The sequence below is a fragment of the Rhinolophus sinicus genome, linkage group LG15 (assembly GCF_036562045.2).
Source record: "Rhinolophus sinicus isolate RSC01 linkage group LG15, ASM3656204v1, whole genome shotgun sequence".
NCBI classification, from domain to species: Eukaryota; Metazoa; Chordata; class Mammalia; order Chiroptera; family Rhinolophidae; genus Rhinolophus; species Rhinolophus sinicus.
The window spans coordinates 19,810,763-19,836,566 of NC_133764.1; the positions used below are offsets into that span (position 1 = coordinate 19,810,763).

The following is a 25,804-nucleotide window of genomic DNA, read 5'->3' on the forward strand; positions in this document are numbered from 1 at the left end:
AAACACCAGACAGACAGGCCGTCAGCGGCAGCCAGACGGGGGTGAATTTCCCGACCCCCCTGGGGCCCACCCTTGGCCAAGTTCCCGTGGGCCTCAGAGGGGCCCCAGGGCACATGGACACAGGAGGCGTCAGCGAAGGGCTTGAGACGCCCCCAGAAAGACAAGGGCAGGAAAGACTAGTGCTGAGCAGCTTCAAACCAGGGCCTCAGAGAGCAGAGGGGCTGAAGTTCTGGCCTTCGGCCGCTGCCCGGCTCTAGGGCACCCAGCATGTTGAGCTGGAGCAGAGGAGGGGGAGAGGCAGTGGAACCACACCCACCGCGTCTCTGGCCTGAGGCCCGAGTCACATGGGCTTAAGCTGTCAGCAGGGCGGCTTGTCATGAGGAGCCTGGGATCTGAGGCCTGAGTATTTTTCAGTTCTCTTTGATTGCAACAGGGAGCCCTGGGAGGTTCTGTGTCCAGGGATAAATGGAGACTCCCCACCCCATGCTCTCCCTGACAAGAGAAAGGTCTTCTAGGAGTCCCGGTTTGCCCCTGCCTGTCACAGGGTCCAGATGTTAGAACTGGGTCTGATTCCCTGCACAGGTGCTTTTCATCCAGGGGCCTGGGCTTTGCCACCGAGCACCAGAGCCACGTGTGCTGGCGGACCCCACCACCCAGGGAGCTGGGGAGGGAGGTCAGTGCCGCGTGAAGACCTGGGTGGTGGGAGCTCACGGAGGCTCCCCCTGCCTGGGAGCCCATGTCTCCTGCTGCCTGACGGGAGCTCAGCCAGGGCTCCGAGTGGGGTCCACGCCGAGGACGCCTGAGGTGTGGGTGGTGGTGGGCTGTGAGCACCCGCTGAGCAGGGGTAGACTCTCCTTCAGTTCCTCATGTCACCCAGAATGCACTGTAGAAGCAGCTGATTTTAAGAACTGAGAAAGTTTTCGAAATAGGCTGGCACCTCAGGTGGCACAGTCCCACGCTGTGCCTTGTCAGCTTTTTTTGCGCTGGGAAGTGAGAGGAAAAAGGAGCAAGGCTCGGTGGCCCCGGGGCCTCCAGGTGGGACGGGCTGGCTCTGGTCCCAGTGCTGTGCCTGCCTGCATTTCTCTGGGGTGGCATTGGGACGTGGACAGGCTGGGCCCCCGTGAACACTCTGCTGGGATCTTGGACGAATGTTGCTCTTAGTGTTGGGGAAGGAATGCAGAGTGTGTGCACTGCAAGGGGCAGGCCAGGCGGAGGCCAGCACACAGCACACGCTGCACGCCTGCCCAGCCTGGACGCGAGTCCCTGGGCCGCGCTGGGTGTGAGGCGCTTTCTAGGCACCAGGGGCCTGGGAAGCACAATCACTGACACCTTTTCCTCCTGCCCTGACTGAGGCAACCCATCCTGGCCACCAGCCAGCACTCACGCTGCAGGCACTGCCCGCCTCACGCTAGAGCACCTGCCCCAGGCGTTTCCCCAGGGTGCCAGTGTGCACACCCCACAATGGACCCCACAGTCTGGAAAGTCATGCAAGGGGTTCTCACGCCTGTTTCCTACCTGCTTTCTCATTCAACATATCGTAGAGGCAGCAAATGGACACAGGAGAAGACCCATGGTTATCACTTGTGGGCATTAGGTGTCTAATACTTAATGTCTTATCAGTTGCAGCTAAAACCTTGGCTTAGACAGCTATTTTTAACCAGATTTGGACATAAAAATAGCAGAGCCCATCAGAGGCAGTGACTCAGGCACTTCTCCATTCCTGTGGGATCCAGCCCTGCTGTGCCGGGTAGATGCATGGCCATGGCTGCTGGATCTGGGTGTGGGGCTCTCGTCCTGGCCTGAAGCAAGCAAAGGTCAACACAGCAGCCCTATGTGCAGCTAGACTTGTCTCCAGGACTGGGCTTCCCACTGGCCGGATCCTGTACCTTCGCTGCTGATTCCCAAGCTTGGGCAGCTTCCCTGTCAGCCCAGCACCGCCCATGGGTCCCTCCACGCTGGACTTGCACGCTATGGAAGAGGCCCTGGCAGAGACCTCCCCTTGCCCTGGCCTCCTGGTGGGCTGTGCCCTTCCTCAAGGCCACGGCCAGGGACAGGCTCTGCCTCCCACTTCCTGCGTCTGCCCTCCCCTATCTGTGGAGCCTGGTACAGTAGTACGCACATGGGGCATTGCAGAACCACCTGGGGACTCAAAGTCTTAGGGAAGGGTTCTACAAGGGCCACATTCCAAGTCAACTTGTAAAAACTAACAGAGAGAGAATAAGAATCGCTAGCCCACCCCATGTTCATCCACTCAGGACATGCTACTTTCAACACAGAGCTTCCGTCGGGGGACCCCTTCCCAGCCATGAGTTCAGCATCAGCAGAGTGGCCCGATTTCAACCTTCCTCTTTTTGAGCTCTGCATCTCTAGTATCTGTCCTATAATCTTAGTGCAGGGCTTGGGCTGGTGGGAAAACGAAGAGGAGCAAATGGCTATTATAGGATGGCACCCCAGGATCACAACGGTACAACTTCGCCTTGAAAACGGAGCCCCTGGGAGGGGGTGGGGGTTGCAGGATAAAAAAAACAACAGCAGACAACCACTGCGCCAGGTCGCTGGGCTCAAAGCATCTCTGCCACCCTTTCTGTGTCCCAGTCCATCAGCACTATGGAGTCAACACTGGCTGAGGGAGGAGGGACAGTCCCCTTCCTTAGGGAGCAGAGCTAAAGCAGAACTGTGCTCTGGGAGAGCCAACCCGATAAAGCACAGTAACCATCACTTATTCATTTTAAAAATTAAAAAAAAAAAGTTTTTTCTGATTATAGTTGACATACACAATCATATTAGTTCCAGGTGTACAACATAGTGATTAGACATTTATATAACTTACAAAATGATCCCCCTGATAAATCTAGTACCCCCTGACACCATCCATACTTATTACCATATTATTGACTATATTCCCTATGCTCTACTTTACATCCCTGTGACTGTTTTTATAACGGCAATTTGTACTGATTTATTTCACTTAGCATAATGTCCTCCAGATCCATCCATGTTGTCACAAATGGCAAGATTTCATTCTTTTTTTTATGGCTGAGTAATACTCCATTGTGTGTGTGTAATACACACACACACACACACACACACACAGATACAGATATATAGATATAGATGACCTGTCTTCTTTATCCAGTCATCTATCCATGGAAACTTAGGTTGCTTCCAAATCTTGGCTATCATAAATAATGCTGCAAGGAACATAGGGGTGCATATAGCTTTTCAAATTGTGATTTGGATTTCTTTGGATAAATACTCAGAAGTAGAATTGCTGGGTCATATGGTAGTTCTATTTTTAATTTTTTGAGGAACCTCCATAGTGTTTTCTATAGTGGCTGCACCAATTTACAATAATTGATGATAGCTATTCTGACAGGTGTGATGTGATATCTCATTGTGGTTTTAATTTGCATTTCCCTGATGATTAGCCATGCTGAGCATCTTTTTATATGTCTATTGGCCATCTGTATGTCCTCCTGGGAGAAATGTCTATTCAGGTCCTCTGCCCGTGTTATAATAGGATTTTTTTGGTAAGTTGTATGAGTTCCTTATGTATTTTGGATATTAACCCCTTATTGGATGTATTATTAGGGAATATATTTTTCCATTCAGTAGGTTGTCTTAATTTTTCTTGATGGTTTCCTTCGCTGTGCAAAAACTTTTTAGTTTGATGCAGTCCTATTTATTTTTTCTTTTATTTCCCTTGCCCGAGGAGACATATCCCCCCTGCCCTCACCAATTATTCCCCCCCAAATATTACTAAGAACAATGTCACAGAGTTTACTGCCTATGTTTTTTCTAGGAGTTTTATGGTTTTGGGTCTCATATTTATAAATATAATCTTTAATTCATTTTGAGTTTATTCTTGTATATGGTGTAAGAAAGTGGTCCAATTTCATTCTTTCACATGTATCTGTCCAGTTTTCCCAACACCACCTATGGAAGAAACCGTTTTTACCCCACTGTATATTCTTGCATTCTTTGTCATAGAGTAATTGACTACATAAGTCTGGGTTTATTTCTCGATTCTCGATTCTGTTCCATTGATCTATGTGTCTGTTTTTATGCCAATACCATATTTTTTTTTATTACTACAGCCATGTAGTGTAGTTTGATTATCAGGTACCGTGATACTTCCAACTTTGTTTTTCTTTTTCAAGATTGCTGTAGCTATTTGGGAGTCTTTTGTGGTTCCATAGAAATTTTTAATGATTATTTGTTCTAGATCTGTAAAAAATGCCATTGGTATTTTGATGGGGATTGCACTGAATCTATAGATTGATTTGGGTAGTATAGACATTTAAACTATATTAATTCTTTCCTATCCGTGAGCATGGTATATGCTTCCATTTATTTGTATCTTCAATTTCTTTCTTCAATGTCTTATAGTTTTCTGAGTACAGGTCTTTTACCTAGTGGTTAAACTTATTCCTAGGCATTTTATTCTTTTTGATGCAATTGTAAATGGAACTATTTTCTTAATTTCTCTTTCTGGTAGTTCATTATTGGTGTATAAAAATGCAACCATTTTTGAATATTAATTTTGTATCCTGCTCCTTTATTGAATTCATTTATTAGTTTTAATAGTTTATTTTGTGTGTGAGTGGATTCTTTAGGGTTCTACAAATGACATCTGCAAATGACAGTTTTACTTCTTCCTTTCCAATTCAGATGAGCTGTATTTATATTTCTTGTCTGATTGCTGTGGCTAGGACTTCCAATACTATGTTGAATAAATGTGGTGAAAGTGGGCATCCTTGTCTTGTTCCTGTTCTTAAGGAGAACATTTTTAGCTGTTCCCTGTTAAACATGAGGTTAGCTGTGGGCTTGTCATATATATGGCCTTTATTTTATTATGTTCCCTTTATCCCCACTTTGCTGAGAGGTTTATTTTTTCAAAATTTTTGTCATAAATGGATGTTGGATTTTGTCAAATGCCTTTTCTGCATCTATTGATATGATTATAAGATTTTTATCCTTCATTTGTTTATGTGGTGTATCATATTAATTGATTTGTGGATGTATTTTTTTTTACAGTGAAAAAATTTTCATATTTAGAATTAGCCAGCTGGACTAGATGATCCCCTTTTGTTGGCAACAGCCAAAGCATCATAGTCAGGAGCCAGTGGAACATACGCCTTGTTCTGTCCATCAGGCCTGACCAGGGTGCTGACCTTGGCCGCGTCAATGTCATGGAGCTTCTTCACAGCCTGTTTGCTCTGGTGCTTGTTGGCCTTGACATCCACAGTGAACACATGTGTATTGTTGTCTTCTACCTTCTTCATGGCCGACTCTGTAGTTAGGGGGAATGTGATGATGGCAAAGTGGTCAAGCACGTTTCTCCTAGGGGCGTCCTCCGAGGGCATGTGGGCAGCCTTCAGAGCCGCAGTGTCTTGGGCCTTCGGAAGGTGAGTGACGTGTGGATCTTCTTCCTCTTCTTCTTTTTCTTTTTTTTTGGTGGTTATGGACGCCTTTCGACAGTGCTTTCTTTGCCTTCAAAGCCTTGCTTTGGCTTGGCTTTGGCTTTGGCTTTGGGAGGAGCAGGGGCTTCCTTCTTTACTTTCAGTGCCATCTTCGTGAAAAGCTGATTTGCGGATATTGAACCAGCCTTGCATCTCGTGAATAAATCCCACTTGATCATGGTGTATGGTATTTTTAATGTATTGCTGAATTCAGTTTGCTAATCTTTTGTTGAGGATTTCTGCTTCTATGTTCATCAGGAATATTGACCTATAATTTTTTTCTTTTTGGTTTTCTTTTTTTTGCAGTGTCTCTGTCTGGTTTTAATATCAGGGTAATATTGGCCTTGCAACATGAGCTTGGGAGTCTTTCCTCCTCTTCAATTTTTTGGAGTAGTTTGTGAAGAATAGGCATTAGTTCTTTGAATGTTTGGTAAAATTCACCTGTGAAGCCATCTGGTTCAGGGCTTTTGTTTGTTGGGAGTTTTTTGATTATTGATTTGTTAGTAATTGGTTGGTCTGTTCAGATTTTCTGTTTCTTTCTGAGGAAGCCTTGAAAGGTTGTATGTTTCTAGGAATTTATCCATTTCTGCCAGGTTGTCTAATTTGTTGGCATATAATTAATTGTTTTTAGTATTTCTTTATAATCCTTTGTATTTCTGTGGTGTCTGTTGTTACTTCTCTTTCATTTCTGATTTTATTTATTTGGGCCCTCTCTCTTTTTTTCTTGATGAGTCTGGCTAAAAGTTTATTAATTTTATTTTTTTAAAGAACCAGCTCTTGGGTACATTGATCTTTTTTATTGTTTTAAACTCTATTTCACTTATTTCCACCCTCATCTTTATTTTGTCCTTCCTTTCACTTACTTTGAGTTTTGTTTGTTATTCTTTTTTTAGTTCCCTTAGATATAAGGTTAGATTGTTTATTTGAGATTCTTCTTGTTGCTTGAGGTAAGCCTGTATTGCTATAAATTTCCCTCTGAGAAGTGCTTTGGCTGTGTCCCATAGATTTTTGAATCATTGTGTTTTCATTTTCGTTTGTCTGAAGGTATCTTTTGATTTTGTTGTAAACATTGTTTGATAACATGTTATTTAGCTTCCACATGTTTGTGTGTTTTTAGTTTACTTCTTGTCATTGATATCTAGTTTCATACCATTGCAATCAGAGAAGATGACTGATATGATTTCAATCTTAAATTTATCGAGACTTGTTGTGTGGCCTAACATATGGTCTATCCTGGAAAATGTTCCATGTGCACTTGAAAAGAATGTATATTCTGCTGCTTTCGGGTGAAATGTCCTAAAAATATCAATCAGTTCCATGTGATCTATAGTGTAATTTAAGTCACTATTTCCTTGTTGATTTTCTGTCTGGGTGATGTATCTGTTGATGTCAATGGGGTGTAAAAGTCCCCTACTATTACTGCATTAGTGTTAATCTATCCGTTTATGTCCATCAATATTTGCTTTATGTATTTAGGTGCTGTTACACTGGTTGCATAGATGTTTATGGGAGTTATATCCTTTTGTTGGATTGACCCTTTATCATTATGAAATGCCTGTCTTTGTCTCATGTTATAGCTTTTGTTTTAAAGTCTATTTTGTTTGATAAGTATTGCTACACCAGCTCTTTTTGGTTTCTATTTGCATGAAATAGCTTTTTCTATCCCTTTACTTTCAGCCTGTGTGTATTTTGATCTGAAGTGGGTCTCTTGTAGGCAGCATATGTAGGGGTCTTATTTTTAATTCAGTCAGCCACCCTATGTCTTCTGGTTGGAGCATTTAGTTCATTTACACTTAAAGTAATTATTGACAGGTATGTAGTTATTGCCATTTTATTAATTGTTTTCTGATTGTTTTTTGTAATTCTTCTCTGTTTCTTTCTTATTCTCTTGTTCTCTTGTATATTGATGAGCTTCTATTGTCGTGTTTGGATTCCTTTCTCTTTATTTCTTGTATATCTCTTGTAGGTTTTTGGTTTGTGGTTACCATGTGCTTCATATATACCAAGCTGTGTTTATTACAGTCTATTTTAAGTTGATGGTCACTTAAGTTTGAACACATTCTCAAATCATTACAATTTTTACTCACCTCCTCCATGTTTATGTTTTTGTCATTATTTTTTACTTCTTGTGTATGTGTGTCCTTAATTTATTGCTGTAATTACACATGGTCTTCCTACTTTTGCCTTTTAACCTTTGCACTAGTTTTATAGTTAGTTGATACACTGCTTTTATTAAGTGTTTGCCTTTGTCAACTAGAATTTTTTTCTTTCCTATATTTTCTTATTCATATTTTTGATCTTTTCTCCTCAAAGAAGTCCCTTTAACATTTCCTGTAATACAGGTTTAGTAGTGATGAATTCCTTTAGCTCTTTCTTGTCTGTTAAGCTCTTTATCTCTCTGTAGATTCTAAATGATAGCTTTGTTGGGTAGAACAATCTTAGTTGTAGGTCTTAGCTTTTCATCACTTTGAATATTTCATGCTACTCCTTTCTGGCTTACGAAGTTTCTTTTGAAAAATCAACTGTCTTCTCAGAGCTCCCTTATACATAACTAACTGCTTTTCTCTTGTTACTTTTAAGATAATCTCTTTGTCTTTAACCTTTGGTATTTTAATTATGATGTGTCTTGGTGTTGGCCTCTTTGGGTTCATCTTGTTTGGGACTCTCTACACTTCATCAGGTTAGGGAAGTTCTCTGTCATTATTTCTTCAAATAGGGTTTCAATCCCTTGCTTGCTCTATTCTCCTTCTGGTGTCCCTGTGGTGTGAATGTTGGTACACTGATGTTCTCCCAGAGGTCCCTTAAAGTATTTTTTAAATTTCTTTTTTCTTTTTGCTGTTCTGATTTTTTTCCTGCTACCTTATCTTTCAGATTGCTGATTCAGTCCTCTGCTTCATATAATTTATTATTGATTCCCTCTCATGTATTCTTCATTTCAGTTATTATATTCTTCATTTCTGATTGGCTTTTTTATGATTTCTATCTCTTTGTTGAGATTCTCACTGAGTTCATCTATTCTTTCCCTAAGTTCATTAAGCATCCTTATAATCAGTGTTTTAAACTCTATATTTGATAGATTGCTTGTCTCCATTTAGTTTAGTTCTTTTTCTTGAATTTTGTCCTGTTCTTTCATTTGGGACATGTTTCTTTGTCTCCTCATTTTGGCTGACTCCGTGTTTTTTATTTTTTCTTCTTCTTCTGTGTATTAGGTAGATCTGCTATGTCTCCCCATCTTGGCTGAGTGGCCTTATATAGTAGGTGTCCTATGGGGCCCAGTGGCGTGTCTTCCTGTTCACCTGAGCCTGGTGCTCCAGGATTGTCCCTTGTGTGGGTTGTATGCGCCCTCCTGTTGCAGTTGAGCCTTGATTGCTATTGGCACATCAGTGGATGAGATTGATCCTTAGGCTGATTAGCTGTGAGGGCTGGCCGTGACTACAGTGGACAAGCTGTTGTGCAGGGGTGGACTCCACAGAGTGGGAGTCATTTTAGCGGGGCTGTGGTGCCAGCCAAGTCTGCCTTTCAGGTTTGTCATTTGTGGAGCTGGTTAGGTGGTACTCTGGTGTGGTCTGAGCTGGCCAGTGGGTGTGTTGGTTCTGGAGCACCTTGGGCTCTTTTGTAGACCAAGGTCAGCCACTCTTTGTGCCCGACTTGGGGTTGCCTGCTAGGATCAACAAAGTGATCTGAGGTTGGCTGCCACTTTTGCTGGGCTTGGTGGCACTTGGGAGAGGCTATGCTGTGAGTCGTGGCTGGTTGTCACTTGTGCTGGGTTTGTGGTTGCTTAGTTGAAACTATGTTCCAAGCCAACATTGGCTGCAGCTTATGTCAGCCTTGGGGCCACCTGATGGGAGTTACAGTGCAAGTTATTGCTTGTGCCAGGCTTGGGGCTGCTTAGCAAGAGGTAGAGCAAGCTGAGGCCAGGCACTGCTGTCTGGGGACCTATGAGAGATATTTTGGAATGTCCGCAGCACAAGCTGAGGCAGTCCACTTGTATGAAAGGCCACTGGAAGTGGCTCAATCCTGCAGTGTGAACTGGGTGGGTCAGGGTCTCAGGAAATCATCAAGGTGGGACAAACGGTATTAGCCAGGTTAATGGAAATTCAGATATGGCCTCCACCTGTGTCTATATGCTGAGTCGGGGGATGGCTCAACAAAGGAACAATGGCACCTGGCAGCACTTCTGTCCCTGGAGAGAAATGCCCTGACCCATGCCCCTCTAGCCCTTGCCCTGAAGCTAGTCAATTCAGTTAATCTCTGTATGTCTTTGGTGTTTTTCAAGCTGCCACCCCCTCCCTGGAGCCTAGAGTGAATGAATTTGTGAGCAAGTCTGTATGTGGCCCCTAAAGAGGAATGCCTGGGACTCCAGCAGTCCTTCATCTTACTCGGATGCAATCCCTTTTGGTTTTCACAGACAGATGTTATGGGGACTTTTGTTCCTGGCACTGATGCCCCAGGTTGGGTAGCCCAGTGTGGGGCTGGGACCCCCTCGCTCCTCAGGGGGGACCTCCACAGCTTATATGTTCCTCCTGATTCTTAATTGCTACACCTTTTTCATTAAACACCATGTGTGTGGGAGCTGCCTTTTCTGTATCTCTGCCCCTCTTAGCAGTCTCAATGTGGATGCTTCTTTATATCCATAGTTATAGGACTTTTGTTCAGGTAGTCTTCAGGTGTTTTTCAATAATGATTGTTCTATAATTTAATCGCAATTCTGATGTGGTTGTGGGCAGAGCTGAACACAGTGTTTACCTACTAAGCCATCTTGAAGTAACTATCATTTGGACTGTGAGGGTGACCAGAGGCTACCACGCGCCAAAATGAATTGAGAATCCAGAGGATATGGACATGATGGATGCAGATAAGTTCTGTTCCCCCTTTCCTTTCTCTGTCCCACCCCTCCTGCACCAGCTCTGCAGCTGTTCAGACCTCTTCCGGATGGTCCCACATGCTGTCCTAGGAGAGGTGGCTGTCCTCTCCTTCCCATGGGTGACGCTGGCTCTCTGGCATTCCACACTGCAGGCCCAGACCAGAGGGAGGAGGAGCCTGGCCTGGCAGGGGAGCAGGGGGAGATGGGGCAGGGCATCACTAGTGTGCAGAGCACGTGTTGCCTGGCCTCGCCTCCATCTCCTCTCAGCCACATTTATGCAGACTGCCCCCTCTCCTAGACTACAGATACTGATGTGTCGCAAACATTTAATTCCAACTTCCCAACAACATCCCTCAACTGAATGAGAATTGATCAGAGAGATATGTTAGGGAAGAAAAGGCAGCATTCAATGGTGGTCCCCACACTTTCCCTGGATTTCTGCTAGGGGTCTTCTCAGTTAATTTGAGATCTCTCCTGATTCCTTTGAGGTCTGAATGCAAGAGCAGGGCCCTGAGGGCTGGAGGGTCTGGAGTCCTGTACAATCCTTGTCCATGTCACTCAAACCTCCACGAGTCTATCTTGTGCAACCATCAAATGTGCGTAACAAATAGGCTCTTTGTCTACCTTATGAGTGAAGGTAAATGGATGAATAACCATCCATCCATGCAGCCACCTGCTCTCCATCTACTTACTCCATGTCAGGCACTGTGCTACACACTGGAAATATTGAAAATGAGTGCATGGCCAAGGTGGGGGGTCTTCCCCCAGCCTCAGCAAGATGCCTGCCCACAGGGGACTTGCAGAGTGGTGAGTCTTCCACTCTGAAAGATGTGAAGCCCTGTATGTGGGGAGCATACACTGTGATTTCGCTTGACAGAAGGAACTTTCACTCCTTTCTCAGTTAAGTGCTAAGCACTTCCACAAGAGATGGTTCAGGAGTGCTATTACTGAATCAGTTCACGTTCTTTACACACTTTTAGCATAATTCATCATTCAGTATGAATGCTTCTGTTCCTTTCCTTGGCACAGCGCTGTATGGCTCTACCCTGATTCCCAGCCTGTCTTCATGGGGTTTTTGTGGGGTTTGGGCACAAATGGGTTTGACAGTAGCTACATGTGCTGAGTTTATAACAGAACACTGAGGGCAGGAAGAAGAACCAGCCTTCTTCTCTGAAGAGCTAGGCTAAGCAACTCACGGCTGGTGTCATCCACACACTGCCATCGACAGACAACAAAGTCAGACAACGTGCGCTGAGTCTGGTGGTTCCTCAAGAAGTTAAACATAGAATGACCACTCAACCCAGCAATTCCACTCCTGGATAGACACCCCCCCAAAGAACTGAAAAACAGGTATTCGAACAAAAACTTGTACAGGAACGTTTACAGCAGCATTATTTGCAATAAATGAAAAGTAGAAACAATCTGAATGACTACCAACTGATGAATGGACAAACAGAATGTGATATGCCCATTCAGCGAAATATTAGTATTATTCAGCCATAAAAAGGAGCAAAGCACTGGTGCCTGGATGAACCTTGACAACACCACGCTCCATTTAAGAAGCTAGACACAAAGAGCCACATATGGCACAATCCCACTTATACGAGATGTCAGAATAGGCAAATCTATGAGACAGAAAACAGACTAGAGGAGTGGGGGCGTGGCGGGACCACTTCCAATTGTACGGGGTTTTCTTTGGGGTGATGAAAATCTTCTGGGGATGGTGCACAACTCTATGACTGTCTTGAATGTGATGAACAGTAAGCGGGTGTATTTTACCACAATAACTTTTTAAAAAGTGGACTGATTTAATGGAAAAATAAGAACTTGCCCTCAAACCACGTTTTCTTTCCCCATTTCAAGTTCAACCAATACTGGTTTTAAGACCAGCAAAGGGTTTCCTGTGCCTATTCTGGTGACAGAGCAGCAGCAGGGCCTGAGTAGTGGACAGTGAGCAGACACTGCAGGGTGGTCAAGTGACATCTCTTGCTGGAGATTCACCACACTGGACATCTTTATAGAGCCAGAGCACTGTCCTTACTTTTTAAAGGAAAGAAAGCAGATTTTATAGATGGGGGCAGGGTATCTCCCTTTGATGGTGCGCCAAGCCAAATGACAGCTGCCCATGGAGGCTGGCTGCAGGGGGAGGGGCGTTTTCCTCCCCATCTTCTGTTACAGGATTTAATGGCTCAGCAAACTGTGGAATTCAGGGACTTTCATCTTGTTTCATCTGTTCCAAGCCATCATTGCAGGCAAATGGCCTTTATCAAATTACTTTCCGTCATTTGTCATTTAGACTCCTGTCCTCTGCTCATTAGAAAAATCTGTGGGTAAATGTAAGCCTTGATCGATGTGTGCCAGCCGTGCATTTATAGGTCCTGCAGAAAACGGGGCAACTCAGGTCTCTCCAGGAGCTGAATCAGCCCAGAAATCAGCTGGGATTAGGAGACTGTCACCCACTGGCCTGCCCTGTGTCTACCAGGACTTGCGGGGAAGAGTGAGCCACTTTCTCCTCTTGATAGCATTCCCCACTGCAGTCACGATGATCCTCGGTCTGATAGATGTTCTTTAAAGGGAATGGAATGGAAGTGAGGTGAAGTGCAGTATCTTGGTGAGCATATTCTCTGGGAGTGTGGCAAGGAGTTCCTGAGAATGTGAGGCTAATGCAACGTTCTCTCACGTTTGGTCACACAGGATGTGGTGGGAGGAAGCTCGCCTTGCACGAAGCACAGGCAGGTGTAAACAGAGACTTTACAAAGTGGTCGTATATGTAGTCAAGGCAAGCCATTCCCCATCTGGGTGCCTCCAGGACGCAAATGCGTGTGCTCTGGCTTTTACTGAGGACAGTGGCTACTGATGGGGCACCTAGAGCTCATGTCTGCAGCTGTTCACAGTGCGTTTCACTTCCTTCCAGCGGCAAGTGCTTCTGCTCATGTCAAACCACAGAGGACAGGTCTTTCAAAATCCTGCTATAGGAAATGCTATTTCTGTTTTTGTCAGAGTCAAATGGATACTTTTACTTCGGTCACTTCTAAAGCAAGTGTAAGAATCCAGGGCCCATGTAGTCCTGAGAGTGGGGCTGTCATAGCTCCTGATCTAGTAAGTCTTTTTGGGGCTTGCAGTTGGTGAGGGATGGGGCAACACCATTTTTATTTAGAGAATAAAACTATCATCACTACATAGGTCTTATCAGGCAGCTCATCCCGAGGCTCAGTGGAGCCTGGCGTCTGCTTCCCCCACATCACTGAACTGATCTGGCTCCCAGGTCCAGGGCAGAATCCCCACTTACCCTACTTGTGGCCCTGACACTGCTCCTGGCCCTGCCCGGCCAGGCTGCCCTTCCACTACAGCTCTCTCCTCACTGACCACCATCACCCATCTCCTAACCTGCACCCCTTCTCTTGGCAGTTATTTACCGAGCACCTATGATGGGTTGGGCCCCACCCGGAGAAAGAGAACACAAAATGGGTGAGACGCAGGCCCTGAGCTCAAGGCACTTGCATTCTTAACAGGGAGGTGGGCAAATGTGAATACCCAGGGGTATGCCCAGGATGCACAGAGGAGGGCCACCGAAGCTTGGTGGCTGGGGTGGGCTTCCAGAGGGTGACGTCCAGACTGACACCTCAAGGATTAGGAAGCCTGCAAAAGTATTGTGTTTTTGTTTTCTCCTTAAAATACTGTTTTATTTTTAGTCCTTTTCACATTATACGTTATCCCACAGTCGTGTCACCCAGGCCTGTGGTTTCAGTTACCCAGTCCGCGTCCCTGTCCTAGATGACGTCCAAGCATGTATTTTCTGTCACCTACTAGACAAATCCCTTGAATGTTCCACAGACAGCTGAGTCTTCATGTGTCCAACACTGAGCTCACCCTCTTGGCCCCTTCCCTAAACTGCATTCCTTCTCCTGTCAAGCCTGTCTCAGTGAGAGGTGTCACCATCTACCCCGTCACGGAGCACAAAAGCCTGGATCAGCCTGAATCCCTCCTCTCCTTCCACGGCCCACACGGAGTCACCACATTCTACTCATTTCCCTTTCTCGGTCTCTCTCCACGGCCCCTGCCCAGAACCTCAGCCCTTTTTCTTTGTTTACTGAGGTAGCCTCCTGACTCCTCTGCCTTCGGTTTGTCCCATACCCTGCTTCAAATGTGTCCTCCACACTGTCATCAGGAAGATCTTTTAAAGACCTAAACATATCTTGTCACTTCCCTGCTAACATCCTTCGGTCATTCCCCAGAACTTTGGAGAGACTCCTGCCCCCCACCTCCACCCTCAGGCTGAGCTGGCTGTTTACCTGAGTCCCCTGTTCTCTTGTAGCTCTGAGCATGACGTGGTGCTGTGCTGGTCCCAGCAGCATGATCAGAGCTGACAAGCTTCCCTAACTGCTTTCAAGCATCCCGAAATGCAAACAGAATTTCACAGAAAAAATCTTTAAAATCAAAATGGAGGCTGGAGGAAAGAAAGGGTAGTCTCTGGGTGTCAGCAGGAAGGAGGGGATGGGAGGCCTTTGTGGAGAGAAGGTCCAGGGGATGTCAAGCCCAGGTACGTACTGGCTTGAGCAGGAGTCATGCCTGGGCCACATGCAAGGGAACTAGAGAGAGGTCCTGCATGAGGTGGGTCCTCATAGGCTACCCAGTATAGGAAAAGGTCAACAGAAAAAGCCTGTGTGGCAAGGAATCACTGTGTGGGAAAACAAACACACACACAAACACACAAAATTTCAGTAAAAGTCTGAAACCTCAAGCTTTCCTCTCTCTTGACCTCTTGAAAAGCAAATCTACCGCAGATCACTAAAGGCAAAAGGCAAACCTTAAGAATACCCAGAGAGAGAAGACACACTACTTGCGAAGGAAGACAAGGGCTTCTCATCAAATGTGAGAAAATTAGGAAAGCACAGACGCTTCAGAGGGTTTAGGAGGAAAGCAACCATCAACCTAGAATTCTATACCCAACCAATCATCTGAGCGTGAAGCCAAAACAAACACCTTCTCAGACAAAAAGGGTTTAAGAATTGGGCAACCTCACCTCTCAGGTAAAGTATTTCTGAAGAATACGGCCTCAAGGAAGATGCTGACTCCAGAGGAAAAGAGTGGCATGTGAGATATGCCAGGAGCAAATAAATAGGCAAACACACAATTAAATCTACATAAGCATTCACTGTAAGAAAACAAGAAAAATGACGAGCTTTGGGGGTTTAAACAACACTGAACTAAATCCTGCCTTACAACATGAAAGACGGGATGGAGGTCCTAGGGAAGCGTTCGTGGTCCTTGTCTCGTCTGGGAGGGAGGTAGGGAGACTGATGAAGTTCAGACTTCACAGACAAGCATAAGTATGAAGAAAATTCGTGGTAAATGAAAACAGGAATGCTAGAGTACAACTTTCAAAGAAGTAGAAGGAAGGGGAAAAAGAAGGTCTGCTTGATCTAATGGAAGGTAGAAAAGGGGAACAAAAGAAGCAAGGGAGAAACGTGGGAACAAGAAAACACAAACTAATGTGGCTGTGGAACTAGTGTGTGAACCTGTTAAAAAGGACTTCCCAGATTTAATTTAGAAATGCATTTATGTGCTATTTGCAAGAGAGCCGTCTAAACATAACAACAAAGAAAAGTTAGAAATAAGGAAGGGAGCAAGATATACAAGGCAAATATTAATCACAAGAAAGCTGGCAAAAAGCATTGCTGGGGAAAGAGCTCATTAGATAACTGTTTTCTTTATCAAAGAGTAGTTCACTAGGAAGACACTCTCCAGAAAATAAAAATTAAGTCATTTGTGTGAGATTGTATAAGATTTGCAAAGATACAGTAGTCTCCCCACCCATCTATGCTTTTGCTTTCTGCAGTTTCAATTACCCACGATCAACCATGATCTGAAAATATTAAGTGGAAAATTCCAGAAATAATTCATAAATTTTAAATTGTGCGCTGTTCTGAGCAGCAGAATGAAATCTCATGCCGTCCCACTCTGTCCTGCCTGAGATGTGAATCATCCCTTTGTCTAGTGTATATGAGGTGTCTGCTATCTGCCCGTTAGTCACTTAGTAGCCATCTTAGCTATCAGATCGGTTATCAGCGCGAGAGACCACATTCATGTAACTTGTATTAGAGTGTACTGTTATAATTGTTCTTTTATTATTACTTATCGTCGTTAATCTCTTACTTTGCCTACTTTACAAATTAAACTTCATCATAGGTATGTATGTATGTGTAGGAAATAACATAGTGAATGCTGGTTTTGGTACTAGCTGCGGTTTCAGGCATCCACTGGGGGTCTTGGAATGTATCCCCCGCAGATCAGGGGAGGAACTATGTATAATGACAAGTCTACAATCATAGTCAACAATCTTAATATACTTATAGATCGGGAGGCAATATTAAAAGAAGATAGATTTAAACCCAATTAATAAGCTGTGTGTATGTGTGTATTCACTATGCTCACAATGAGAGAATACACAGCAAAGCACACGTAGAACAGGTACTAGACCATAAAAGGAAGCTGAATGAACACCTAGGGATTCGCATTAGACAGAAATTAGACCATAATACAATAAAAATAGAAATCAAAAGACTGTAATACCAAAAAAGCATACAGTACTTACTAAGTGCTTTACAAATATCAATTATGAAATCCTCATGTCAGCACAAGGTAAGTTCCATTTTCAGAAGAGGCCCAAAGAGGCTAAGTACATGCCCACGTCACACAGTGGAGCCAGGATTTGAACCCAGGCGATCAGGCCAGAGTCCAAGTCTTAGCCTCTGTACATCTTGCCACTAAAAGAGTAATTCGAATATAATTGTTAGCTGCTTTCCCTATTTACTAGAGCATTTTTCTTCCCCTATGAAGAGCGCCTAGTGCAGTGTCTGATACAAAATAGGAGTTCCACAAATGTCTTTCGAAAAAATGAGAACTCACATTGACATAAGCTACCAACCAGAAGACCCAAGGTCAGCATCAAGCATCTTCAAAGCGGGGTTGTGGGAAGCAAGCTGGAACCACCCAGGGGGCGGGGATTGGACCCAAGGGAGGTTAGATGGGATGCGTGTGTCCTCCCAGCACCTTGCTCTGTGCCAGGGTCTGTTTATGTGGACAGTGCGATTCAGGTGTTTTAGGAGGCACCAAGGATGCTGATACTCAAAGGATACTTTTGGGGAACTGGAGCATCCTTTTGCAAAGTGAATCATTCCCTTGCTTTGTAAATTCAAACTTGCACGTTTGGTACTCCCTTCTCCCTGCTAACAACATTCTCAGGAAAATAAAAACATGTGGTGGGATGACAAACATTTGGACTGATGGATTTTGCAAACATACATGCAAGGTTAGAGAAGTTCCAGGAATTACATCAATGAACATGCTGTCATCTTTTTTTATTTTTTTTTGAGGTGGGAGATGAGCAGATATCGGCTCTATGTGAAAATCTCAATAATATCCTAAGTAATGTGGACATATATTTTTGATGATCACATCTGTTTGCTGGCTATGGATGGTGCTACTTAGCAGTGGGCCTTGTGTGGTTGTAAAGGGGTCCTTGATTGGGGGAGCGGAGGTTGAAAATCATCATTCACCCACGAAGAACCTACCAGGACTAGGCACTGTATTGAAACATCGTACATGCATCACCTCCTGTAGTCCTTACCCAAACCTTAGGAGGTACTGTCATTACGCCCACACTCTAGACGAGGACACAGAAGCTTAGAAAGGTCAAGTAGTTCTTCAAAGCTAGAAAGTGGTGAGGTGAGGATCTGGGCCCAGGTGTCTGTTTCTTGAGTGACAGGTTGCACCCCTATTCCATTCAGTCCCCAAACGGAGAGGCTTTTCTAGCTGCTGTCATGATGCTAAGGTTTGGGCATTTGGACCCACAGCCATGACCCCCACTGTACACCCTTTTTCACCACTTGTATGTTTCTCTTCCCGGTCATTTGCTTCTTTCACTCTTTGGCCAGGAGAAGACACTGATCTTTCCAGGCATGGCTGATTCCAGGCTGACAAAGCATGGGGCCCTCTCCTGGTGCCTGGAGAATCCCTGTGCTTTCCCGACTATTCCTCGGTGCATGTCAGCATCTTGGCTTCCCGGTTAAGTCCCTGAGGAGGACTTGCTCTGTGGAGACGCCTGCTTCTGTTTTTGTCACTCTGGAGGTTCCTACTCTGTGTGTGCTGGCAGCCCTCTCTGGCAAGGTGGGCCAGGGCATGGCCTCCGTGTGCCACAGGAGGCCTGGCTGAGCTCGCCCTGAGACCGCTCCGGCCCCTCCGCCAACATCAGAGACCAAGGTGGGGAGACCGTTCCATTTTGCTATATATATTTGGAATCTGGACTCTTCAAAGGCTGCATTCCTCTGTCCCTCCCAAAATGTCCAAATTAATGCTTTGTGCCAGGGATAATGAAACTGTTCAAAACCCAAACTAAAAGAACAAACCCATACCCACAGCTCCCTCAAATATGAGGGAAGAACAAAAACAGAAGCAAGAAAACCAAACCAAACAAAATCCCTACCACAAAACAAATGGGACAGCAGCTGTGAACAGAGCTGTGTCACAGGCCTGGGGTCTGGAGCCCCCTCAGGGGGGTGCCCGGGCTGTGTGCCATCCCCTCTAACAAGAGGGCACTGGACTCTGGAGGCTTCAGGGCCCCTGACAACTATCGGGAACCTTTCCTCCCCTCCCTTTTCTTTTCACACCTCTCCCTTCATCTCATCTCAGTGCTTTTGGCTCTAATGTCTTTGGGGTTTTGTTTTATCCGAAAATATCTGCTTGAGAGATTTCCCCCCCTTTGCTGTATTGAGTCTTCCTTTTTTTTTTCAACATCTTTACTGTTTCCTGCTTATGTTTCTACTTCTCCTATCTTGACACTTCTGCTAACAACACCTCCAAAGTTAGCTCCATCTGTGAACACTGGTGTTTATTTTCTATTCCCACTACTAATGAAGGTGCTAAATCAGACTAGATTGAACATGCAGCAGGACCCACATCTTCCTCTGAACAGATGATTTTTAGTGGTTTGTCAGGAACACCAGTCTATATTTGCCTATTCACCTCACCACTAATTACCAAGAAGCACTGACGCTTGTATTTGTGTGTGGCCACGGGTCACGTTACAGAGGAGCTACCAGCATCCCAGGCCCCACCGAGCGAGAATTGAACATGTACGCTGCTTGACAGCTGCACATAAACACACTGGGGACATATATCCTCACAAGAGAGTCATCAAAACAATGCATCAGTGAGTTTGCCTTTGGGTTCAGGGTTTTGGGACGGCATTTTGGAACAGAGTTGGGAGATAAGAAAAAGCAGTTTTGCCATGAGCTTAGGAGTTCCTCGCGTTGTCTTGAAACACGTTGTACACCAAATATCTGAGTCTACGGCTCTGGATTGCAAGATAAATAATAAAAAAGGTTCTGTTCTCAAGAAGCTCACTGTCAGGGGAGGGAGGCCAACTTGCTCACAAACAGCTGCTCGATGCGATGCGATGGTCAGTGCCATTGAAGGTCTAGAGTGTGCAGATGTGAGGGCTTTCTGTCTGCTCTTGAGCTGTGTGGCCCTTGGCTTTGACATGCAGACACATCATCTGAGTAAACTAGGCTCTCAGCACCCTGATCCAGGATGTGGCCTGACTTCTCTTCCTCACACGACTCCCCACAGATGTGGAGGAAGACAGAGCCAGGGGACGTGCTGAGTCCTAGTAGAACAGGCTCACACTGCACCCAGGAGGCTCACCCAGCTTAGCCGGCGTCTCTCCCTCCTTTCACAACGTCCCTCAAGCTCTAATTGTCCTGCTGCCTGCCTGGGTCTCCCCAGCCCGTCAGGGTCTCCCAAACCCTAGAGACAGGAAGCAGTGAGCTGTTCCTCGGAGGACTGACAAACAGAGACGACCTTGAAAGCTTGATCTGAGAGTGAAATTTAAGAGAAAGTGCAGGGAATGGCAAGCGTGGGGCTGGAGCTCGGGATTCAGGTGTGTTTGGGAGAGTGTGGTGGGAGATGAGGCCAGGTGGGCTGGGACAGATGACAGGCAAGGAGTTTAGGCTTCATTCACTTTGCAGGCAGTGGGGACCCCCTTAAGGACTCCTGACCCGAGAAGACAGACAATACTTTATTTTCTTCAGTGGACTGATCACTGTGTGAAACGACTTGTCTGACTCTTGGCTTGTTTACTGTCTGTCTTCCTGTGGCTCCTGCCTTCTCCAAAGGTAAGCTCCATGGGAGTGGGACTTTGTCCATTTTGCTCTGCCTGAGAACCTGGCATGTAGTAGGTGCTTAATAAAAGTGTGAATTCCTGAAATTGATGGAGAGGTGCTAGACGGATGGGGATATTTTAAGGCAGGAAGACCAGTTTAGGAAACTGTAAATCAAGGAAGAAAGGGCTGTGGTTGTGAAGAGGGCAAAGGCAGGTCGAGTTTGAGGGGGGCGTCCGAGTGAGAACGTGGTGACTGACGGTATGTAGATGCTAAAACGGAGAGTCTGCCATGTCCCTAAGTTGTCAGCTTGGGTGACAGAGAAAGAGAGAGAATGAGTTGGGTTTTGGACCAGGCTGAGTTTCACTTCCTCTGGAAAATGATCCAAAGGATTTTACCCAAATGACGTGGATTCAAGAGTTCACAACTCGTGGCTCTCCCTCCACGTGGCCCAGGTCACGTGGATCATATACCGAAATTGTTTCGTAAGCAAACTTATTTTGTTAGCAAATCCTATTATCAAATCAGTATGTACAATATGGTTGTGGTGCTGTGCTCTATTAAGCACATATGCCTGGAATTTGAAACTGTACTGTTAAAATGGCAAGAACAGCCCCTGCCTGCACGACTGCCTTCATTAACCTGGCTGCCATTCTCATGCACCCGGAGCGCCCTAACGTTTCTAACTTTTTATTCAGTGTTATTCTTTTTTTTTTATACTCTTCCCGCCATTCTTTCTAGCATTCTTTCTTTCAAAATGTCCAAACATTTTAAGCACTATTCATTAGGAGCAATAGTGCAAATTATAAAGGAAAAGAAAGAAAGAAGAAAAGAAAGAAGGAAAGAAAGGTCTAATCCTTACTTTGCAAATAGAAGAGTCACATTCTCTAAAATTGTGGTGACCTAAAGGAATGTGGAAACCAGTCAATGTCCAACAACAATCAGCAAATTACGGTTTCCTGAACGCTTAGTTCTCGAGTCCCGATTTAGGGGCTGTTAGCACATCAAACTGCTTGCTGACCTGGAAAAAGTGATTTTTCTCAGATACTAATCAGTTTTTCAGAACTCTGGCTATAACACCCCCAGGAGTCAGAGATTCCAGCTGGCAGCAACAGCAGCGAAGAGATGGGAACCAGGGACTTTCAGGTTCTGTAAATTTCCAGGAATGTTGCTTAATCAAGAGAGGACACACGGGTGCATGGTGGAGAGAACACCCTGTTTAGAATCAGCTAGTCTAGGGTTCAAGTCCAGTTATCTGGCTCTGGGCGGTTACTTAATCCTTTGAAGCTCCGTTGCCTTCACTGGGATAATGAACAGTGGTAATGCTCTCTTCCGAAGGCTTTTGGTGAGTTAAAGTAGATACACACAGAGTGGCTAGTGCAGTGTCTGGCACCGTGGAAGTGCCCCATTAAAGTTTGTTAATGGAGTAAAGTGCTTTCATGAAGGAGGTTCTTATGCTGAGGATGTTGGTTAAAGAAGTGGTAGAAGGACTGAAAGGACCCTTACCCTTGCGTCTCAAGGCCTCTTTGCTCGACCGCAGAGAGCCCCTTAAGAAATGACTCTGCCACCTCCTAGGGCCATATTGGTGAAAAGGCTTTGTTGATTCCAGAAGGCCCTTTTAACCTGTCCTTGGGTATTTTAAAACCCCATTTAAGCTGACAAAGGATGCTGCATTTTTTCTTGGGGACTGATGACAGTGTTCTTTTGATACATTTTCCGCCTCACTCTCACTAAACCTTGCTGTCCATCCAGGCAACTGTAACCCATGGTGAAGAATATTTGATGAGGGAGCAAGTAAGTGGGGATTTTTGTTCTTAGGGGAATTCAAAGAGGTTAAAACAGAAGGCACTACCTCATACAGCAACTCCAGAACACTGAGAAGGAAAGAAACAAATTGCCCACGTTCTCCCACCTGTTTGAGAACAGAAGGATTTGCACTGAGTTATGTTAGCTAAAAAATGTACCCTTGTCTCCTTGTGATACAGAGGACTTCAGCACATGGATGCTTTCTGAAGGGAAATCTACCCCCCACGCCGACACACCCTTTTATACTGATAATAGCGGAGGCAAAGCAGGCCTTTATATCAATATGTTCTGCGTCCTTCTTAGCAGCTCTGCTTTTTCTATTCTGCATTTGCTATTTTAAGCGAGTACATAATGCATCAATTTTCTGACTCTTACTCAATGCCACTGCTCCAGAGAACTGAGAACTCGGTAATCTCGTCAGGCGGCGCAGAACAATATTCTAACAGATGAAACATTCCATGCAGCCTTATTTGCCTTTTCCTGGGATGGGGCATCTATTTCTGGCCCTAAAATGAGAGAGGAACCAGTGGTGGTGGCCCAGGAATCCCACATCACAGAAACCATGCACCACGCCGCTGCTGCTGGAAGACACATCAAAGACCCCGTGGGAGCTCCAGTCCCTTCAACTGCTCTCTTATTTTTTATTTTAAGTTCCCAGAAATGGGTTGTTTGAATTCAGGCTGGAGCTTGCTGGCTGGAAGCGAGAGTGTGGGTTCTCTCAGGCTATACTTGTGCTTTTCCTGCCTGCCATGAAGAGGTCCTGTTCTATCTGTGATCGCTCAATTGATTTAAGAGCCCAAGAGGAAACTTTATTTCCCTGCCCCCACTCTCTTAAGAGATTTTGATGGGAAGTGTCCCCATGTGGCTTCATGACAAATTTGCCTTGACCTTGAGTGCAGATACACTTCTAGTAGAAAGTCAATTGCATCTGATATCGTGGTGGGCAGTTTTGGCAGATTTCCCCGCTGTGTGTGTTTACAGCTTTAGTGGCTTCTAATACAGACCTTATTTACTGCCTGCAGGGTTACTTGGGAGAGAGAGCAACACAATTGGCTGCTACACCCCTTGGCTCATAAATGGGTTAGTCACATTTTCCAAAGATTTCCTCTTTATACCTGGCTGGCATAGATGGGCTGGGCCACTTCCACCAATCCCTCCAGTTTCTGCTCGTTTTATCTCACATCAATTATAAAAGTGGAACAACAAATTAGACTGAGTACATAAGTGATTCTTGAAGAGTGAGTAATTCCGTAATAACTACACCACTGCTTTCTTTCTAAAGAACTAACTCATAGCATCCAATGATTCAGCCATCCCGATGGGGACCTAGAATTACTGGCTCCACTTCATTAGCATGAAAACAATCAAACCAAATACACTCTTCCTCTGGGACTGGAAGTCAAGCACCCTGAGTAATATTTAGGTCACTGCTGCCTGGGTAAGTCTGAAAAATGGTTCGTGCCCTGATTAGACAGTTACGTATTTGTTTTAAACGACTGTCATAGGAAAGGAGAAGACCCGCAGGCTTTTTAAGGCACAGAGAGGATCGATGAGTAGTGCCGAAACGATCTGAAGTGGGCTGAAGCAAGTAATCGCTTTGTCTAGCTTGAAGCATATTACCATCGGCTTTACAGCTGAAATCCAATGTCTGCATTTGGTGACTACAAGTGTCCCCACATCCTCTTGTCTCCATATCTGGAGCCCATAGAGCAATGATTCTCAACCTTGATTGTACATCAAGATTATTAGAGAAGCATCTGAGAAACAGTGGCCCCAATAGTGGTCAGGCCCCACTTCTAGGGACGCTGAGTCGACTGGTCTGTGTGTGGGCTCCTGGACGCGGGTGCTTTAAAGCCCCAGGTGGTTTTCCTGTCTGTGCATGGCCTGCTGCAAAGCATCAGAGCATCACCTTCCCAGGAAGAGGCGCTGCCTTGCTTTGCCTCAGATAAGTGCTCCAATCATCAGCGTGGGAAGTGGCTTGGCAAATGATAGCATTCCCTTTATATACAATTTAACTGATTAATCCAACTTTTTATGAAGATGAATGATAAATATATACGAGTGAATAGTTACATAAGAATTATTTGCAGCAACTTTTTAGAAGTATTTTGTACAGCAGGGGCTGAGCCCCTACAGGGTCACTAAGCTCAGAGGAGGCCCGTGGAGATGGGAACCCCGTCTGGCCCCCTTGCTCACCCTTCGGACAGCACCCCCGCCCCATCACTCTGTAAGCACCCTCTTCTTGTCCACCTCTCATCTCTTTATTCAACAGAGATGTCGTAGGATCAGACCATGTGCTGGCCCTTGAAGATACAGCGGCATATAAGACAGGTCCTGCTTCTGCCCTCATGGAGCTTAAAGTCTGCTGTGGAGACTTAGGTAAACATGGGTTACACACTCATCACTGTTCAACCATAATCCTATGAAGAGCTCTGAACATAAAATGTGCAGAATGCCATGGAGTCACATGGTGGGGGACCTAATCTAGTCTTTTTCTTTATACTCCTGAGACATTGGGGAACACTTTCTTGAGGAAGTGATATCAAATTTTAATATTACCTTTTATTTAAAAAAGTGAATAATAACTGCACATGGTATAATATTCACAGGTACCAGAGAATATACGTGTATAGGCAAAGTATGCTTTCCTTCCACCCTATCCTCTGGCTTCTCAGGTCCCTGCCCTACAAGCAACCACAGTTCTACCTACTGTGTATCAGTCCAGACACCATTCTACGCGAACAGGGTTCTGTACAGCTAATACAGAGACACACACATATGTATGTAGCCTGTATATGCGTGTGCATGTATATTTATTAGGGGTGTGGCTTTAAAGCTAAAACCTCAGCCTTTAACCATCTTAAAGGAATAGCTTTCACTTCTGATGTAGAAATGATAGTGATGGGAACACGTTTGTTATGGAAGACGATCCTGGAGAGCCACTGGCTCATGACCGTGACAAGAGTGATCCCAAGTTTCTGGCTGTGAATCAGTGTTTCATCACTTAAATATGAGGTGTGACCTTCCGAACATAGAAGAGGTTCATTCTAAAACATACTGTTGTTGGACACAGTTGGTTTCCAGAAAAATTTTTTTAAAAAAAATCTAATTAGATCGTGGTGTACCTTTTTAATGGACACTCTAAAAGAGTGGCACAAATCTGTGTTCTTTTTGTGTTTTTTTTTCCAGATGGGCATCATGTAGAATAGGAGCCAATCTGACATTTTAAGCCAGTGCCGTTAGAGCTGCGATGTTGCCCCAGGACAAAGCTGGATAACAAGGGTTGTGGGTTATTCCTGGGGCCTTAGCACCCCCCATTAGCAGCTTACAGGGAATACTAACAGCAGCACATTTCGCTTTCACAGCAACCTCCCACCCCCAGTCAAAAGAGTTCAAGCCCTGGAAGCGCTGGGAACTCGGACCTGGGGGCAGCTCTCCCATCTAGACGAGGAACGCCTGTAGGGGATGAGTTGTCTGAGCCCAGAGGAGGTGAGTTTCCAAGACTTACAGCC

At 45.1% G+C, this 25,804-nt stretch overlaps 1 protein-coding gene and 1 pseudogene across 1 annotated transcript in view; both read right to left on the minus strand.

Moving 5' to 3' along the window:
- The window catches only part of MYO1D (myosin ID), a 284,586-nt gene that overhangs the window by 2,379 nt on the left and 256,403 nt on the right, over positions 1-25,804 (minus strand). The window lies entirely within an intron of this gene.
- LOC141568887 (large ribosomal subunit protein uL23-like) overlaps positions 1-25,804 on the minus strand; it is a 33,006-nt pseudogene continuing 7,202 nt past the window's right edge.